The sequence below is a fragment of the Cebus imitator genome, unplaced genomic scaffold, assembly GCF_001604975.1.
Source record: "Cebus imitator isolate Cc_AM_T3 unplaced genomic scaffold, Cebus_imitator-1.0 Scaffold6, whole genome shotgun sequence".
Taxonomy (NCBI): Eukaryota; Metazoa; Chordata; class Mammalia; order Primates; family Cebidae; genus Cebus; species Cebus imitator.
The window spans coordinates 12,992,353-13,013,866 of NW_016107321.1; the positions used below are offsets into that span (position 1 = coordinate 12,992,353).

Genomic DNA, 21,514 nt, shown 5'->3' on the forward strand with positions numbered 1-21,514 from the left:
TCTCTTTGTTGCCCAGGCTGGAGTGCAGTGGTGCAATCTTGGCTCACTGCAAGCTCTGCCTCCCCAGTTCAAGCAATTTTCCTGTCTCAGCCTTCTGAGTAGCTGAGATTACAGGCACCTGCCACCATGCCTGGCTGATTTTCATATTTTCAGTAGAAACAGGGTTTCACCATGTTGACCAGGCTGGTCTCGAAATCCTGACCTCAGATGATTCTCCCACCTTGGCCTCCCAAAGTGCTGGGATTACAGGCATGGGCCACCAAGCCCGGTCTCTGTGGCCAGTCTTCTGAATGCAACATTCTATTCCTGCCTCTGTGTGAGGACTCACTCAGCAGTGCTAATACCTTGGTAGTTAACAGCCACTAGTTAATAACCACTAGCACCCACAGCTCCATAGCTGGTTTGAGCTGCCAAGCACTCCTGTCAGCCCTTGTCTGCTCACACTGAGGGCAGAGAACAGACAGACTCTGCTTTCATATCTCTGAAAAAATTGTTGGAAGAACCACTAGTCTTGCCCCACAAATCCCTCCTATCCTGAACTGAATTACTCGGTCTCCTTTCCCTAATATTTCAGCCTGTGGTTTTGGACTCCTGCCAGCCTCTTTCCACCCAGGTACTATTTCCCCAGTCTCTTCACCACCCACTTACATTCTCCAGGCCTCCAACCGATGTTTCTGACTCCTGCTTTCAGACCCCTCTGACCCAGCCTCTTTCCTCCAGCTTGTTTTACCTGTTCTTCCTGCCTCCAAAGTCCTGAAACTCTTTACTCACTACAAAAATTGCCCACCTGTTTCCTATACTCTTCTCTCTGCCTCCTTTCAGGGATTTAAGGTCCGCTCACGTTCATTCTTACATGTAACTGACTTCCTGACCATAAGCCTTGCTATTCATATCCTAAAATTCAGCACCTCTTCTGGTTAAACCAGACCCCTGGGCCTGACTTCTCTTGCCCTGCCCAGTTCTGGTGCCATCTGAGACCTAACACAGCAGGCCTTGAGCAACATCTTCTGTAGATTTGCTTCTCTTTGCCCACTGCTCTAGGCTGTAACCTCTAGGACTGTTTTAACGTGCTAGTACAGGTAGAGTATCCCTAATCCAAAACTCCAAAATTCAAAATGCTTCAAAATCCAAAATTTTTTGAGGGCCAACAGGACACTGAAAGGAAATGCTCACTGAAACACTTCAGATTTTGGATTTTCAGATTAGGGATGCTGAGCGGGTATCATGAAAATATTTCAAAATATGAAATAATCCTGAAGCCAAAACAATCTAGTCCCAAGCATTTTGGATAAGGGATACTTATCCAAAATGGATACTCAACTTCTATTGCTCTCCATCATTGAGCTCTTCTGTTCTTTTCGGTACTTCCTCTTCACGGGACAGACTATATTTTCCTTTTAGCATCTACTTTTTGTCCTGATTCCTTCTTTCACCTCTCCTGCCACTTCAGTCCTTCCCCAGAGAAGAGCCATGCAAATAAATTTTGAAGTTTGATCTTTCCCCAAATCAAAGCACTATATTGGACTAGACATTAGCTCAAGATCCACTTCAACTCATTATCTTCTTATGGTAAGGTGAGGGATAAGTCAACCAAAATTATATTAAAAATGAAATTGGAGAAACCCAGTGAAAAGCAGTTTGAATGTATAGTTCTTTATAGTTATTTACATAATGGTGTTATAGTTATTTCTTTAATGTACAGCTACGTATGGTTATTTCTTTAATGGTGACTTCGAGTCCCAAGTTTTTTCTACATACCTAATCAGCTAATTCTATTAATGTACCAATAAAGATCTAGAAAGATTTGGGCTTCTTTCATTTTAATCCTACAAATGTTTAACACCATGGATGAAGGATACTTTTCCTAAATATAGACTATCTACATTGGTCATCTCTAACTACTGGCATCATCCTAGACTCCTACAGTTGGAAGTTGGTCAAAACAATAACCCAGCCCTACCAATAGTGTGCAAAGGCCAAGGTAAGACTCTGTCACAAGCTGCTTACATCTTTCAGGATTGAAGGAAGACCAAACGTAGCACCACTACCCATCCATGACTAATTAGACCCCAGTGATCCAGAAACTGTTACCTATTCTTGGCATATGATGCCTTGTTCAGGAACAGAAAAGTTCAAACAACATAACTTAACTTCAAACAAAATGTCAAAGTTATTCATTACCACAAAACAACCATTTGTTTCCCCACTCCGAAACTTCATTGTCTTCTGTGATATGCTATACTTCACCAAATGGAACCTTTCAATGTGACCAAAGCAAGCTTTTGAAAGTAGAACAAGTGAGATGGAGTGGCATTCCCCATCTTTGGTTGCTAGTACCTTTTACAAATAGTGAAATTGTTTTAGTCCAAATTTATTGTGAGGTAAGTCAAAACTGACCAAATCCTTCCAGAAGCCCTCTGTAACTCCCAAATAGCAATGTTCTGTACAATAGCCCTGTTTAATCTAACTTCTTCCAACTTTACAGATACTTAATTGAACACGTACTTCATGCAAAGCATCGTGTCCCATCCAGTCTGTCCCTCATTCTTACTTTAGAAAGCTTTCTCTTTACCAAGGATGTTAGGTGTGTTTGTTTGGTTAAAAACCACCAGACACCATAACATTACTGATAATCATTCAAAGAGAAATCCACCCATAGAAATTGACCTAGGGATCAGTTTTCCAACTATAACCTCCACATCCCAATCCTTTGCCAACAGAGGAGATGATAGATTATTCTTTTAAGATAAATAGATTCAATTCTTAAGTTCTGCCCTTTACTCTTGGGTCTCATAAACAAGGGGAAAAGTGAAGATGCCAGGGTTCCTGCTTGCACAAAAACCCTTGGAGTAAGCAAACAACCTGAGTCACTGTGTTGCCAGCCAGGAAGTCTCCCTGCTTCCACCTATTCACTTCCTCTCCATTAGGACCAAGGTAAAGTCTCCAGTTGCCTCCTAGCAGCTGCCTTCAAACATATGTATTAGCCAAGGCAATTATCCTTGTCCATAGGCTTTCAGCTTTCTATAGAAGGAATGAGTGAAGATTGTGGCCACAGATGAGACAGTGTAATCATCTACCAGGGTTCCCAGAACAGAGGACCACAAAGTGAGTGACTTAAACGTCAAAAGTGTGTAATCTCACAGTTCTGAAGGCTGGAAGTCCAAAATCAAAGTGCCAGCAGTGTTGGTTGCATCTGAGGGCTGTGATAGAAAATCTGTTAACATGCTTCTCTGTAGCTTCTGGGGGTTTGCTGGCAATCTTTGGGGTTCATTGGCTCATAGAAGCATCACATCCACTCTGCCTTCATCATCTGTCCTTCTCCCTATGTGTGTATCTCTGGCCAAGTTTTCCCTTTTTATAAGAACACCAGTTGGCCAGGTGCAATGGCTCACACCTGTAATCCCAGCACTTTGGGAAGCCAAGGAGGGTGGATCATCTGAGGTTGGGAGTTTGAGACTAGCCTGATCAACATGGAGAAACCCCATCTCTACTAAAAATACAAAATTAGCTGGGTGTGGTGGTGCATGCCTGTAATCCCAGCTACTCGAGAGGCTAAGGCAGGAGAACCACTTGAACCTGGGAGGTGGAGGTTGTGGTGAGCCAAGATCGCACCATTGCACTCCAGCCTGGGCAACAGAACAAAACTCCATATCAAAAAAAAAAAAGAAAGGAAAAGAAAAAGAACACCGGTCATATTGGGGTCCTTATAAAAAGGACTAGCCAACCCTAATGACCTCATTTTAACTCCATTACCCCTGGTAAGACCCCACCTCCAAATAAGGCCATATTCTAAGATACTGGGGTTTAAAACCTCAATATATCTTTTTTGAGGGGGACACAATTCAACTCATAACAGAGATATTTTAAGATCCTGGAAGAAAAGAGTGTTTAATAATTTAAGAAGCAGTAGATTTGAGGCATAGTCAAATGAAGAGGAGGACTTTTTTATGAGCTGTGAGGAAGACTAAGCCTTCTAGTAAGGCTTTGCAATTTGTCCACTTTACAACCGCCCAGAGCTTTTCTCTTTGCAACCTCCCTGTGGAGCAGTCCCTTAGCATTTATGAATATGTTATAAAGGCTGCATATCTGATAAGAACATAAAGTCTGCGATAGTTGATTTGCTAACTGGGATTTTCCAGTCAGCAGAATCCAACTTTGAATTGCTCTCTAGCATGCAGCTGATCCCATCCTTCTTAGCCCTTTTGTCTCTCTGGCCTCACTGCACTCAAAGCTCTCCTCAAAAGGGTCCTCTAACATAAATCCCCAGAAAAGTAGATAATGTCTATTTGACAAATAGTTGAAGAATCTGCCCTAGATTTTGCTAAATTTTGCCTTAAAATTAAAATCGAAAGGAGAACTGAGTCTAGCCACCACCCCCTTCTTTTGGACATATCCAGGCCACACAAAGTGCCACCCACCACTCTTTGTGGCATGATGCAAAAGTTATTACTAAAGTTATTGGCAAGGCTGTTCTCTTCATTGCTTTATGATGGCATCAAGAAAGTTTGGAGAGATTCAGACTGGTGCATACATTGGAAAAGCCGCTCTTGCATGACATTTAGGTGCCATGTCACAGTGCCCAGGACAATTGAGACCCCTACAGGTACCTCACTTCCTTTTGTTCCAGATCTCACATCCTGCTCCAATTTGATAAATCCACCATTACTAAAGCACAGTTTCCCAGTGACCATAGGTGTGTACTGCCCTGTTAGAAACCCACATTGCTTGCTTTACCATAAAGCCTTGCGTGTAGCATTTGTCAGTAACAAAATCAAAATGAGGCATTTAGGCAGGAGGTGGGAAGTTTGAGCTGTTCATTTCATTAGAAACATTCACCCTTCTTTTCAAAGCAACCTCCTGAGAAAAGCAGGGGAGTTTTGATTTAGCAAAAGAAAATAATAGTCAAGCAGTGTAACGACAAATTAATTATTTAAACATATTCCATTCCAAGTAATTTCTTGCTCCCCATAGTTAATTGTCGGGTTTTTTTAATTACAAAATAACACTTGTTCATTCTAAAGATTCAAACAATACAGAAGTAGGTAAAGTAAAAAGGATAATGTAAAAAGTGAAAACCTCTCTTTACTTTTCCTAACCTCACTCCCCAGAGGTAACTGCTGTTCATAATTAAGCAAATATTTAAACATATTATATTTAAATGATACATATACACTTGCTGATGCAAAAAAAAAAAAAATAGGATCTATTTGACGTTTGCATGATAACTTGCTTTTTTTCACTCCATGATATATTAAGGACTTTCTTCATGTCATTCCATGTTTCTTTTGAAAAAAAGTACAATTTTATTTTTGATCAGTGGTGTAATAGCAACAAAAGTGTATCTACATGAACACCAACGGCCAGCCTGCCACAAGAAATTCCAGCCATATTTCTAGTGCAGGACTAAATTTTCAACAGGTTATACTGGGAAAAGTAGAAACTTTAGAACAAAGCAGACTGAAGAGTATTTCCTGTGCCGTGGACAAAGGTGGGGAATTTTCATTACTTCCAAGTGCCCAATTTTTCTACTAAGAGAGCATAAACGCTTTCAATTACATGAATTCCCATCAGGCAGACAACAATAGGCATGGATACAATTCTATAGCTCTTGAGCAATAAAAAGTATATCACAGGCTGGAGAACGGGACAAAGAGAAACAGCTCTGCCTCAGTAATAAGGGGAGAGTGAGAGTCGTTGTCTACAGAATGCTGCTGGAGCACATTAACTGAAAATTTTAAGCAAATAAGTTGGACACTATTTTCCAGTGATTTACAATACTTCTGCAGAAAACTCTGCTGTAATCCACCACGCTGCTGGTGCATAGCTGGGGCATCTCCCTGGTTTAGGTGCTTCCTCTATATTTCCACTGTTACCTTTTTCTTTTTGTTCTTTCTCTCTTCTTCGAACTTTTTTCTCTCTCATTTGAACACTTTTAGTTTCTTATTTTTTTGCTCAAAACAACTGAAAGTGTCAAACTGATTATCTCCTGGTCTAATTTGATAGATTAGATAGATTTCTAGAAAGAGGCTTTATCTGTCTAAACTTCTTTTGCTTCCCATTGTGACAAAATCTTTGAAAAAAAAATGGACTCAGTCATGTTTATAATAGTAAAATTACATATGTAAATAGTTAATGAAACTGTAATGCTTTTGCCTAAAATTTCTAGATCTTGGCTTAATTCTCCTTTGCCTTATATGTATAGACCAAATCACATACCACCTTTACTTCTTGGAAAGAAGTGGTCAATTTTAAGATTCTTCTTCGTAGTTTAACCAGCTTCAGTTGGTTAAACATCGAATTAGAGTTATATTAAATTACATATTAGTTACAGTTATATATCAATTATATTTAATAACTGATGTGTTATGAAATAGTTGGAATTATACGTGCCTTTATTAGTGATGGTTATATTTTAAATTCTGCATGATAAATATTTCTACAGTCTTTTCATTCAAGAAATATTTAAAACAAAATATTTTCTAAGCAAAATAGCTTTTCCATTTTGATTTCATTAATAGTCTTATTTCAGCTTTTAGAAAAGTATGGCAAGTATTGCATAATGTTTTCTTATTTATAAATGAAAAATTAAGAGTAAGTAATGCTGAAGTGAATTGTCCCAGGTCTACCAGAATGTCAACACAACTTAGATTCACAAAGCATCTGAGTTGCTTGCTGAGGCAAAGAATTTCCTTCTTTTTTTTTTTTTTTTTTTTTGAGATGGAGTCTCGCTCTGTCACCCAGGCTGGAGTGCAGTGGCATGATCTCAACTCACTGCAACCTCTGCCTCCCGGGTTCAAGTAGCTGGGACTACAGATACTCCCACCTCCTAAATAGCTGGGACTATAGGCACTAATTTTTGTATTTTTAGTAGAGACGGGTTTTGCCATGTTGGTCAGGCTGGTCTCGAACTCCTGACCTCATGATCCATGCATGTGATCCATGCCTCCCAAGTGCTGGGATTATAGGCATGAGCCACTGCGCCTGGTCCTAGAATTTCCTTCTTAACTCACCTATCATGCCCATCTCTCCACTCCTCTATTACATTCAGGCTAATATAACTTGAGTTCTCCTCGCCCCTCTTCAGAATTTTTATTTAAAACTCTTCCATACACCACTATGCCATCATATCTTACTACAATCTTCCTTTCCTGTTGTTCAAAAAAATCTTAAAATCTTATTTTCTCTGAAGGTTTTTGATTGATGGGACTGGAGACGTAAATAAATATGCAACGCCCAATTGCACATCTTCACATGAATATTTTATAGAAACCTCAAACTTATATCCCAGACTGAACACATAATCTAACCCCTGTGTAGCCCAGTCTATCTTCCTGCTAGTGTTCTCTATCTCACTATGTCATCCACATTCAATTACTTATAGCCCAGAAATTTAGTGTCCAGTCAGTCACCAAGCTTGTCAATTACAGACTCTAAATGCTCTCTGTATTCCACTACTCACCATTCCAACTGCCACTGTGACAATCCATAGGAGAAATAAAGGCGGTGCCTATGCAACTGTGCATCTTAAGAACTATGTGCTGGTGGAGCTATCCTTAGGTAAGTGCTGCAAACTGAATTAACCTGCCAGCTACTTAAACAGATAAATGAGATTATCCATTTAAATGCTGTGGAAAGTTTACTCTAAACTAAGAGTTGTCCCTTATGTACCATTTTCACCATCAGCTTACCAGATTTGGTACTGGTCTCTAATTTTTTTTTTTTTTTTTTAAATAGAGTCTCACTTTGTCATCCAGGCTGGAGTGCAGTGACATGATCTCTGCCTACTACGACCTCAACCTCCCGGGTTCAACTTATTCTCCTGCCTCAGCCTCCCAAGTAGCTGGGACTACAGGCATGTGCCACCTCACCCAGCTAATTTTTGTATTTTTAGTAGAGACGGGGTTTCGCCATGTTGGCCATGATGGTCTCGCTCTCTTGACCTCGTGATCCACCCGCCTCGGCCTCCCAAAGTGCTGGGATTACAGGTGTGAGCCACCACGCCTGGCCACTGGACCCCAGTGTTTGCCTCCCAGTGTATGCTACCTGATTTCTAAGGCAAATTGCAGTTAAGCTGATTTCAACCAATTTAACATCTGAGGACTTTAATTAAAAGAGGATCTTCTCCCAAAATCTGGCTATCGAATGCTACCAATAGGTTACCTAAATGTAATCTAAATTGTAATTAAAATCATAGGAATATTCACTCCGATTTAACTTTCCCCTTGCCATAATTACATTTACGGGGTTGGGGGAGGGTGTGTGTGCATGTGGTGAGAGTCGAGATCAGGGATATTAAAGATTAGAGTAAGTTTAATAGCAATTCATCACTTCTAACTGGTATAAAAAGACTATAATGGTTACTCCTTGGTGAGAGATAAAAGTGAACATTTTCTTAGATTCCTGGAGGCTGCCATTCAATATTATAAGCCTTTGTTAATAAATGAGTTTAATCAGATCTTTCTTCTGTGGGCCCAGAAGCCATGCTTGGAGAGATGCCTTCAGAAGTAAACTTCCAAGTCTAGATTTCCCGACAAGGTGTTGGTGAAACCACTGACAATTCTGGCATTCAGATCTACCTAAATATGTAAGTCAATAGCAAGATAATAATATGTTCCAGAATCTGCAGGACTGGTGTGCATGTTACTAGACAGTATTCATACATAAAAGCATAGAAATGTGCTGTTGTCAGGAAAATGAATTAACTTATGAAGAGCTATATTTTTCCACATAGCCCAGGAAGTTATATTCTGAATTTACTAGAACATCATTGCTAGAACTCAGAGTGTCACTACCAAAGGTTCTTTGACCAACAGGAAAACATAAAGCACAGGAAAGGATGGACCATATTCCTTAGTTGATTAAGAGCTAGCGTTGTTGTTTTTCTTTTAAATAATTTCTGACTTAAAGGTTGAGAAAATGGTAAAAAAATATTCCCATGTACATTTTACCTAGATTCCCCAAATGCTAACATTTTATCATATTATTATCCTGCCATCCATCTGTCTATCTACCAATGTATCTATTTGTTTTTCTAGGATGTTTGAGAGTAAGTTGCATATCAGCATGTATTTCCAAAAACAAGGTCCTATGTTTTAACTTAACCCCAGTGCTTTTATCAAAATCAGGAAATTCACATATGTACAGTATTATTTTCAAATCTATAGACCTTATTTGAATTTTGCCAATTGTCTTACTAATGCCCATTTTCTGACCCAATTCAGAATTATACTTGTATTGAGGCATCATGTCTCTTTAGCCTCCTTTGGTCTGGAACAGTTCATGACCTTGACAATTTTGAAGAGTTCTAGCTAGTTATTTTGTGGAATGTCCCTCAATTAGGGATATTGCGATGTCTCTTTCAGGTTACGGATTTTTGGCAGGAACATCACAAGAATGAGGCTGTCTCCTTTGTGCATCATATCAGAAGCACAGGATGTTAATGTGTCCCACTACTGATGTCACCTTTGATCACTTGGATAAGGTAGTATCTGCCAGATTTCTTTTCCCTTTGCAATTAATAAGTATCCTACGTGGAGACACTTTGAGACTTTGAAAATATCCTGTTTCTGGTCCTATTTCACCTCACTAATTTTAGCATCCACTGCTGATTCTTGCTCCAAACAATTATTGCTCCACTCTCCCCATGCCTTACCTTCTTCCTGGACACACAGCTGAAGTACAGTTCCTAGTCCTCTTACATGTAGGAAGGATGATACAACTAATTCTAGCCCATAGAGCTATAATTATAAAGGCTATATGCCCCTTCTAGGCTTGCCCCCCAACAAATGTCTCCTATTATTCTATTTATTTATTTATTTATTTATTTTATTTTGAGATGGAGTCTTATTCTGTCATCCAGCCTGGAGTGCAGTGGCATAATCTCGGCTCACTGAAACCTCTGCCTCCCGGGTTCAAGCAATTCTCCTGCCTCAACCTCCCTAATAGCTGGGACTACAGGTGTGCACCACCACGTCCAGCTAATTTCTTGTATTTTTAGTAGAGACAGGGTTTCACCATGTTGGCCAGGATGGTCTTGATCTCTTGACCTTGTGATCCACCCTCCTTGGCTTCTCAAAGTGCTGGGATTACAGGCATGAGCCACCGCACCCAGCCATGTCTCCTATTATTCTACAAGGTCTTTGCTTGTTGGTCAATTGGATGCATAAGATCCTGCAGAGAGCTCTAAGAAGGCTTTGGTAGTTGTGGAACCACTAGGCCTTAGGGTCTGTACCATTCAGGAAGTCCTATGAACCTGGATGAAGAAAACCTTTCTTTTAACTGGAATTTGATATTTCCCTTTGCGAATACAGGCAGCAGCAACAATAGTGTTAGCCATACCAATGTCTTTGTCACCAAGATAAATCACTTATATTGCGTATCACATTGAACTCAGTACAGACATCTTGAAATATATTTACCTATAACTAACTTGAAATTAACTTAGCATTTTAATTATTAGATCTGTCACTATATCTTTTTTTTCTTTTTGTCACATTTAGAAACTGTCCTGAGAGGAGATTTATTGGCTTCATCAGACTACTAAAGTTGTCTAAGACCTAAAATAGGTTAAGATGGAAGGAGCAGTTCCCTCAGTCACTACATTTTGAGGACCAGCTAGGGAAGCAGGTGGGAAATATTTACAATAGAATTCTCATGAGAGAGAAATAAACTTTTACTCTCTTAAGCTGAGATATGTGCTGTTATTTGTTCAGCAACTATCTTATCCTGACTAATCAAGAGAATAAAGTTGTAAATGTGGAAATTACATGCCTGGGGAGATGGTTGAGGCCATGGGATTGGATATGATCTTTAAAATGGGAGACAAAGCAAGTACTGAATTTGGGGCAATTGCTTCATTTTGGAAAGGAAGACAAAAGAAACAGATGAAAGAATGGTCTGAATAGAAGAGAACCAGAAATACCCGGTGTAAAAGATTCTATGAACCTGAAACCATATTTTCATTTCCCGGATGTCTTCATATAGAATAATTCCTTTTGTGTTGTCTGGAAAGATAAGAAACTAAACCATTTCAGAAGATTTTCTCAACTACATCTGTCATTTACAAGAAGACAGGTAGTGTACTTCTCTAAGTCTAGATTTCCTTGTCTATGAAAAAAGTTGCAATGCAGACTAGAGAAAGTAATGTAAGTAAACACATGCAAAAGAACCTACTCAACTTCTGACATGTACCTATCACTAGGTAAGTTAGCTCTATTTCTCCCCAATCTTTCCCCTTTCTTACCCTCATTAGCAATCCATTTCATCTATTAGACTTTAAAAGAACTAAAGAGTATATTAAGAAAACTGTAATTTTTTTCTTAAGTCAAAAGCACAGCATTTTAGACATTATACTTGCTATAGTATTTATAGCTATACAAGCTATAAAACTAAGCAAAATCATTATTAAAATTCAAATACAATCTTGATATTTTATTTGGAAAACAGATTGAGTGAAAAAAAAGAGGTATGTGATTATTTTTTTTTTATTTTTTTGTTTTGTTTTGAGACACGGTCTCACTCTATTGCCCAGGTTGGAGTGCAGGGGTGCCATCTTGCTTCACTGTAACCTCCACCTCCCAGGCTCAAGCAATCCTCCCATCTCAGTCTCCTGGGTAGCTGAGATTACGGGTGTCTGCCACCATGCCTGGCTAACTTTCGTATTTTTAGTAGAGATGGATTTCAGCATGTTGGCTAGCCTGGTCTCAAACTCTTGAGTTTGGGCAATCTGTCAGCCTGGGCCTCCCACAGTATTGGGATTGCAGGCACCAGCCATAGCGCCTGCCCCACCTGTAGTTTTTAAATGTCAATCAAAAGGAATCAAGACACCAAACCACCACTTACTGGAGTTTAGTATCAAAGTCCTCACGAGCTATGCAAAAATGTATGTTGGTCCTCAGGAAACCCACCTCTGATCGCTCCTTCTTTGTCCTTAGTACCTCGTTCCTTATCTCATGTTCTCCTAGCACAAATGCAACGCAAAGGGGAGGAGAGAGGTGCTTCAAAAATCACGAATTTTATACAGATACATATTTTATTGTTAATATCTTTCGATACTGGATATGGATATCTTGTATATAAATATTAAGCCCTGTATGCATTCTTTAAAATTCAATTACAAAATCCAGTGGAAAATGAAAATATAGATTAACATTGCTGCAGCATGTGAGGGAAAAACTATCTCTCATCTACTTTGAAAAGTTTTATTAATTGGCTCTTGGAATCACCATTTCCAAAACATGGATATGCATAAACCAATACATTTTGATAACACTTCTGTAACTGAACCCCATTCTCCCCTCACCCTAGAGTTTCTTGAACTGAAGAATGAGTAATATCCTGGACTAGAGGCTGAGAGATTGTTTTCATCATAAACAACCATCTGTGCAGAATGACAATAGAACTGAAAAGATTCTGACAAATGCTACCAAAGAATTTTCCAGACAATTCAGACTCTTTCTATGAAAAGTGCCAGAATCTGAGTGACAAGTCCAGGCAACGCCTCCTTCTTGTAGTTTTAGGAAGAAAGTGCTGCCATCTACAGGGTTGACATGGAACAAACGCTTAAAAAAAAAAGTGGAGAATCTACTAGATCTTAAGGTTGTAATTAGCCACAAAAAAAAAAAAAAAAAAAAAAAGGCAATAGCATGGCTAACAAGAGTAACACAATGTGTTCACTTTAAAATTTTTATTCCAAATATATTCTACTTCTTTTCTATCTAATACAGCTGCCACTAGCCACATGTGGCTATGAAGCACTTGAAATGTAGGCAGTGTGACTGGGAATAGATTTTCTAAATTTTCATCTCATTTTAATTAATTTCATTGATTTAAATGTTAAAACTGATACTCAATTCAGTCATTGAAAACTTTTAAGTATGCTTGTAACAACTTACGTGTCTGAATCTACTTTTTCAAATGTAATTTTAAGATATCTGTCTACAGATTAAATATTCCTAAAATCGCAGCACCTGAATTGCTTATGCGATAAGTGAAAAGTGTACACATTTCAAATGTTTAGTACAAAGCCAAAAGAATGTAACGGTTCTCGTGAATAATTGTTATATTTAGTACATGTTGAAATTGATATTTAGACATATTATGACAAACAAAATATATTATTAAATTACTTTTAGTGGTTTCTTTTCGCTATTTTAATGTGATTACTAGAAAATTTTAAGTAACATGTGTGGCTGACATATTTCTATTGTACAGCACCGTTTTAATTGATTCAAAAAAAGTAAATATGTTTAGTTGTTTAGTGCTTACAGAATTACATGAAGTGCCATATTTACAAATGTCCTATTTGACCTCAAAATTAAAGCAAACATGTAACAGACACTGGTGCCAGTATGGGCTAATGTAACATAATTTTTAGAGGAAATGATCTCGTTCAGTCTTCAGTGATCATCATTGTGACTGATAGACATCTCAAAACGGTAGAAAAATTTGGATCTTGATGAACGTAACAACACAATCATTTTATCATGGTTAATGAACTGGCGACAGGAAGCACACGTTGTAAAGAAATTCCACTAAAGTGGAGTCCTGTTCCACTTCTTCCATCGATTTCCAGCATTGTCTCCTCCACACTGTACTTTCATTGCAAAGACTGACTCCCCGCGCCCAGCAGAGCTCACTGGCCATCCTCACAAGCACATGGCAGACTTCTCCCTGTGGTGCACCCCTTGGTCTTTCGCGGCTGGAGCAGTCCTTCTCCAGAGTAAAAACGCCTCCTTCATCAAGAGTGTCTTCTTCCAATCCAGAACATCAAAGTCCTATCTCCCCTTTCCTTCTTTTTCCAAACTTCATACGTTTAACATATTCTTCTGTTACTCAGGCAGAAAAAAATAAAGAAATAAACCAGACAGGCCCATGACTCAGTTGGCAGATGCCCACACAAAGATAGGATAGCCAACCGTCTTGATTTGTTTGCCCAGGACTGTCCCAGTTTTAGTATTGAAAGTCCCACCTTCCAGGAAACGCCAGTCCCTGAGCAAACCAGGCCGGTTGGTTGCCCTACTTGCCAATCTCGCCTGTTGACAGCAAAGCCAGAGACAGGAGGGCCACACCCCCGCGCTTTGCTCCGGCAACAGGGAACAACCCGTTTCCCTGCTGAGTTTAGCCTCCTTCCCTTCACCCACATGGCCGCCCTTCGCCTTCGTGGCCCCTAAGTCACCTGTCTCCTTGTCATCCTCCAGGCATCGCTCCCTGTCCAAGGCCTTCCGTCACTCCTCTGGCGCACGTAAGTTGTACCTAACCACGTTGTATTTTAATTCTGTCTAGTCCCCAAGCTACCATCAGCTGTAAGCTCAAGTCAGAAGTCTTGTTCATTCTTGTATTTCTGTCTCATATTAGCTGAACTTCTGAGTGAATGTTGATGCGTCTTAGAAAGGCACCTGGGCTCTGGATAATTTTCCCGGCCTTCTTCCAGGAATACACACCTCTTCTGACATAACGACCAACCACAAACTGTTTTCACGACTGGACGTCTGCATTTCCCAAGCTTGGAGAATCTTTCCCCAATCTCAGTCTCGACAACACAGTAGGAAACACCAACCTGTCAGTAACCCCTGACTAACACCACCCCATTCCATCCCTAGGGAAAAAAAAAAAAAAGGATGCACATATATGTACACACATCAAAAATCCACAGCAACAATAACCAAAAACTCCTTGCTTTCATTTTCTACACTGGCCAGTGAGTTTTGCCGTTGGGGGTTGGAGTGCATCAGTATACATATTTCTTTCCAATGTGGGAGAAAAGAATGCACTGAAGAATGCAGCAGAGTGGAGAGAACATGCAGAAATAATGAAAGAAGTGTACCTAGAGGTTATTACATATGGAAGGGCAACAAGTGATCTCAGAGTGGCAGGTAGTGATGAGGATGCAAAAAAATATCAGACACAGTCCTACTTGTCCAGGAGCCACAGTGGTTATAATTTGGAAATTACATAAGTATGTTTTCTAGATATTACATAACACATAAGGTAATAAATTGCTCTTAGCAATACAGAGAAAAATGTAAACATTCAGCAAACATTTTACTGTATTAATTTATGTATATTTATTTCAAACTTATCTATTTTAATATATTTAAAATAAAATTTACATATCTTTATATATTGAAATATATTCAAAGTGTTTATTTTATTTTTTTTTTTTGAGACGTAGTCTCGCCCTGTCACCCAGGCTGGAGTGCAGTGGTGTGATCTTGGCTCACTGCAACCTTCACCTCCCAGGTTCAAGTGATTTTCTTGCCTCAGCCACACATAATAGCTGGGACTACAGACACATGCCATCATGCCTGGCTAATTTTTGTAGTTTTGGTAGAGACGGGGTTTCTTCATGTTAACCAGGCTGGTCTTGAACTCCTGACCTCAAGTGATCCACCCACTTCAGCCTCCCAAAGTGCTGGGATTACAGGTGTGAGCCACTACATCCAGCCTATTAATATATTTTTAAGTGCTAGATTATTAATGATCACTTTTGAATGCTAATTATGTAAAATAACTTTGTATGATTCTCAGAGCTCTATCAAGTAGGTTCTATAATTATCTCCATTTTACTGAGAACTTGTGGCACAGAAAAGTGAAGAAACTCATCCAAGGTCATAGAATTTGTAAATGAAAGAGCTGGGATTGAAGGAGGCCCCTTAAAGGTGACAGCAACCCCCTGGGATGCATAGAAACATGTTCACACCACTCTCCAATAATCAAATAGCACACCAGCAAAACTAATTTATAAAAAATAACCTGCAAAGTCTATCACAGTTTCAGCATGCACCACGCTGTTTTACTACAGGCTGTACAACATGCCCCCAATGGATGCTCTAAAAATACGCACACACCTTAGTAAATGTTTATTTCTTATGGGATAAGCCCATGCATGAAAGAGTAGATCATGGTGTCAGAATAACAAATTCATTTTCTCCTTCATTTAAGTTAGAATGATAGTTATTTTTCACCTGAAAACAGTCTTAGAAGTGTTATCAACCTTAGCTGCTCATTGGAAGAACCTGGAGAACTTTAAAAGCCGCTAAGATCTGGTTACCATCTGCAGAGGTTGTGATTTCACTGGTCTGAGAGACATCCTGGGCGCTGGGACTTTTAACCTCCCCAGAGGGTTCTGATGCACTAAAAGTAAAGAAGTACTGTCTTGTTTAGAGTAAGCAGAGGATTTTCAAGGCGTGTCTCCAGATCCGCCATCAATTTCACCTGGGAGCTTTTTAGAAATGCAAAGTATTGCACTCCCTCCTGAACTAAGAAATTTTGAGGGTGGGGCCCAGGCTTCAGTGTCATAACACACCCTCCAAGTGATTCTGATACACACTTGAGTTTGAGAACAACTGATGGAGCTTAATTCCTTCATTGAGAAATAACTGAAATCCAGAGAATTAAATTTGTTTCAGCTCACATGACCCATCCATGGTGGGGCTGGCTATAAAATGATAATGACAGCTAGCATTTATTGAGAGCTTACTGTTCTAGATGTAGTGTTCTGCACTGACTAATTCCTGCAATCACTGCAACGACCTTAAAGGGATATGTTCTATTATTAGCCTATTTTATAGATGAGGAAACTGAACCACAGAAATTACTCAGGGTCACAGAGCTGAGGAGTAAGAAAAGCAGGGATTTGAACACCTCTTCAGTCAGGAAAGCAATGGGAATGTGCCCAAAAGATAGAGAAATGGGTGAAGTCTAAATTTCTTATGCAAACAGGAATAAGAATGACAGAGTCTAGGGTAATATAGGCCTAAACTTTCATTCTATTCACAGTTGTTTCTACTATTTTAAAGTATTCCATGAGAATGGTTATTATTTTCTTTAGTTAAATATTTAATATATTGAAAAAGAAGTATTAAAAAATAAGGCTAAAAAATAAATATTTAAAATGAACACCTGACAACCACCAAGGTATTACTGTTCTAGTTTTTTTTTTTTTTTTTAATGAGTTGACCTATATATCCATGTGTTAAACAGTTAGTAGTGGGAAAATGGCTCCATAAAGGTCTCAGTCATAGACTTTCCTACCTTTTAAGAGATTATAAGTGAAACTTTAATCGATTCATTATTTTCTCAGCATCTTATCATCATAACAGTGTCTACCAGTTTCTCTTGCACTTTCCCAAGAGCTTGTAGCTTCGCACATAGCCTTCCTCTAGTTCTCCCAGCAGTCTGTGGGATAAGCAACTGCAGTGCGTTTACTGTCACGGGTTGTGATGGGGAAGAGCAGGTGCTGGGGGCAGCACTAGCCTAGGAGGACTCGGGAAAGCACCTCACGAGAGAGCATTAAGGGAGCAGGCTGGGGGAGTGCAAAGAAGCCTACCTGCAAATTCTATATTTACCACAATAGATCCAGGAAGGAGAGAATAAAACAAAGGAGAAGCCAAAATATTCTTCATAAGATAAAGAAAGGACACAGAGAATAGGACTGCTCTGAAAAGAAGACAGGAGAGTATATTATGCCGAAGTCTGAGTTGGACCATGGATTCCTAAGAGGAGGGATATTTAAAATTCTATTTCTAGATGCTTGTTTGTTGCAATATAGACCCTTTCCTCAGTAGAGTTTTCCACCAACTACTGCCTTGTTGGGTGGCCTTTTGTGGGATTCAAAGAAAGGCAATGAGTTCTACCTCTGGACCTACCCAGTCCGTGTGGAACACGGCTGTGACCCAAGGGAGGGTAAAGTGACCCACCAGGTACTAATTCAGAAAGGAAAAGCTGACAGCCAGAGAGAGCCCTGAAGAATAAATCTCCTGGGAAAATGTATACATGGAAGCAGTAGGGAATTTGTCTTCACAAGTTGAAGCTTGAACCAACCTTCCCTAGATTTTCTATGGTCAGGTGACCCCTAATGTCAGCTTACTCGCACATATGCATGTGTGTTTCAGTTAAGACATTTAATAAACTATGCATAGACTCATCCAATTTAGATACATTTTATTAAGCTTTTACTGATTTTACAAAATTCTGAATTTTACCAACCCTTTCAGGTGCTAAAAAAGGTATTAGGTTGGTGCAAAAGTAACTGGGGTTTTTGCCATTACTTTTTTTTTTTTTTTTTTTTTGAGACAGAGTCTTGCTCTATCACCCAGGTTGGAGTATAGTGGCATGATCCCGGCTCACCACAACCTCTGCCTCCCAGGTTCAAGTGATTCTCCTGCCTCAGCCTCCAGAGTAGCTGGGATTACAGGCACACGCGACCACACCCAGCTAATTTTTTTATTTTTTGTAGAGGCGGGGTTTCGCCATATTGATCAGGCTGGTCTCAAACTCCTGACCTCATGATCTGCCCACCTCAGCCTCCCAAAGTGCTAGGATTACAGGCGTGAGCCAGCATGCCCAGCCATGCCGTTACTTTTAATGACAAAACCACAGTTAACTTTTGCACCAACCTAATACCTGAAGGATCCAATTCTGTTGATGAGAGAAGCACAGCTGCACTTTCCTAAGAATGACCCCTGAGGCAGGTCTGTTCCTTCTTGGGTATACACATCAGCAAAAATATTTGTAAAATGTAACCATAATGCCGTGTCATTTTATCAAAACTGAAAACATGTCCAAGACTTCCATTTTCTAGATATCCGCTACCAACCGGTGTTCTGCCGTGTTAACGCTGCAGGGCATGGTAGGGAAGGCTAAGGCGATATTAACCTAGTTTAAATTGTTTGGACACCTTAAATATACTAAGTAGCCTTTAATTTATAAACATAATTTTAATAGATCAGCAGGAGTATATTGTCTTATGCAATGGAACTCATAAGAATATTCTGGTTTTATGTTTGGGTTTCTAGACCATGGAGTAGATTTTGAGAGGTTTATCATTATTTCTCCCAAGTTGCTAGTAATTTTTCTTTTAACTCATTATGATGACAAGAACAGTGAAAAGAGATTAGGAAAGGCACCTTTTAATGTTCAACTCTGCCAGCAAATCAGTGAGACCCTGGGTGAGTCACTGCCCATCTTCATCCCCCGACTCCTCTTCTGTTTTTTTGTTTGTTTGTTTGTTTGTTTTTGAGACAGAGTCTTGCTCTGTTGCCCAGGCTGTGGTGCAGTGGTGTGATCTCGGCTCACTGCTACCTCCGACTCCCAGGTTCAAGTGATTCTCCTGCCTCAGCCTCCCGAGTAGCTGGGATTGCAGGCATCCACCACCAAGCCCAACTAATTTTTATAGTTTTAATAGAGATGAGGTTTTACCATGTTGACCAGGCTTGTCTTGAACTCCTGACCTCAAGTGATCCGCCCACTTCAGCCAACCAAAGTGCTGGGATTACAGGCATCAGCCACCATGCCTGGCCATCCTCTTCTATAAAAGGGAAGATTGGGCTAGGTGTTCTCTAAAGTCCCCAGGAACTCACACATGCTGTATTCTTCTGATCCTAAATGCATTATTATCATGGCTTCTCTTGAAGTCTTACAGAACAGCTAATGAAGAAGAAATTGGTTGAAGACTATTAAATAAACACATAAAAAGGAACCGAGGAGACAAGTATATTTTAAGTTGCATTATGACAGGAGGTCCCCTGAGGCATCTATAATAGTAAAAGTAATTTGCTTCTTAGCATCCATTTTGCTACCTCTGTTTGGGAAAACAAACAAACCAGCCCATAACTACCCAAATTTCTACTAAATTTCTACCATGCAGGTGTCTCTAAAGAATCCTGAACAGCAAAACATGAAACCACAAAGAATTCACACGGCCTGCACATTCAAAACTTCCAGGGATTTTGGAGACTTTGCAAAACTTTACATTCCTAAAGTTCTATAAGCCACTTTACAGTTTAGAAGAGACCTTGCTTCAGAAAACAAAGGTAAAGACTCGCCTGCATTGAGGCCCGAAATGGCCTCTGTGTCGAAGCACACTCTAATAGGTTCCTCAAGGTCAGACCGTTGCCTTATTACAGGAAATGGATGAAGTCATTCCTGGCTCTCAGTTTTTCTGAAAAACTACCTGCTTTCTCAGTTTCACACACCACACCCCTCTATAGCTCTTGTTTTGCCTCCTTGGTCGTGGCACCTGTTCTGAGAACTGAAGCTTTCATCTTGGTTCTAGTTGCGCATGAGAAAACACGTTTCCAAAAACACAAACAAGCAAAGGGGTCCAAGGAAGAACTTCAGCTCTTGGGTGAAACAACAGCTAAATCTGTTCATAGTAATAATAAACACGCATGAGCTCACTCTTTCAGAAAGCAGTAATTTGAGCAGCAATTCTGAGGTCAGGATCCAAGGTTCTAGGCCAGCTCCAGCCCAGCCTGCTCTGACCAGAATGTATTTCTTCCAGACTCTCAGGGTCTTGGTTTCAGCCATTTGGGGGACAAGAAACAAAGATGAGAAGAAAGGCAACAGACAAGAGAGATGGAAACTTTTTAATATGTCCTTAAAAGCCTCTTTATAGAGATGAGTAATAAAAAGATTGGGGCCAGCAAACATTTCCACATTTTCTCTAAACAGTTATAAAACTGAGAGTCTTCTAAGGTCAGAGTTAAAGTAGTACAGCCTTGTTTTTGTATTTTAAATGTTTTTTTAATGGAAAATTAAAATAGCCTCAGTACCAGTAAAAGGTGTGCACAGGAGTATTATTTGATTCAGGAGAGAGGTAATGGGACCCACCAAGTAGGCAGGTTACACAGTTCAGATGTGAACCCTCACCAATGCAAAGGAAGTCTCTCTGCACCGCCCCCTCTCACATACACATTTTTTCTCTCCTCCTCCAATCAAGAAATGATATTCTGTGAGATCATTTATTTTCTTTATTTTTATTTATTTTATGTATGTATGTGTCTATGTATCTATTTATTTATTTATTTATTTATTTATTTATTTATTTATTTTTGAGATGGATTCTCACTCTGTCACCTAGACTGGAGTGCAGTGCGTGATCCCGGCTCACTGCAACCTTCACTTCCTGAATTCAAGTGATTCTCATGCCTTAGCCTCCCGAGTAGCTGGGATTACAGGCATGCACCACTATACCCAGCTGATTTTTGCATTTTTAGTAGAGATGGGGTTTCCCCATATTGGCCAGGCTGGTCTGCAACTCCTGACCTCAAGTAATCCACCCACCTCAGCATTCTAAAGTGCTGGGATTAATAATCCAGGGGTGAGCCACCATGCCCGGCTCATTTAATTTATTTTTACCAGTTAGAATTTGTTACTCTCAATTCATTCAAAAATCATTAATAGACAGTACCTACCAGCCAGAACTGTTGTTAAGTATTGAAAATACAGCATTGGGTGAAACAAATAACTCTACCCTCAGAGAGCTTATATTCTAGTCTAGAGAGACAGACAAATAAATGACTAACATACACAGGAGGTAAGAAAGTGATTTCAGCACTTTGGGAGGCCAAGGCCAGCAGATCACAAGGTCAGGAGTTCAAGACCATCCTGAACAACATGGTGAAACCCCGTCTCTACTAAAAATGCAAAAAGTAGTAGGGCGTGGTGGTGGGTGCCTGTAATTCCAGATACTCAGGAGGCTGAGGCAGGAGAATAACTTGAACCCAGGAGG

At 39.7% G+C, this 21,514-nt stretch overlaps 1 protein-coding gene across 1 annotated transcript in view; it reads right to left on the reverse strand.

The window, feature by feature from the left end:
• Window positions 1-21,514, reverse strand: part of ESR1 (estrogen receptor 1) — a 383,841-nt gene that overhangs the window by 302,684 nt on the left and 59,643 nt on the right. The window contains exon 2 of the mRNA XM_037742173.1: window positions 20,182-20,295. The gene's annotated coding sequence lies outside the window, so the exon portion shown is untranslated. The remainder of the gene's footprint in view (window positions 1-20,181; window positions 20,296-21,514) is intronic.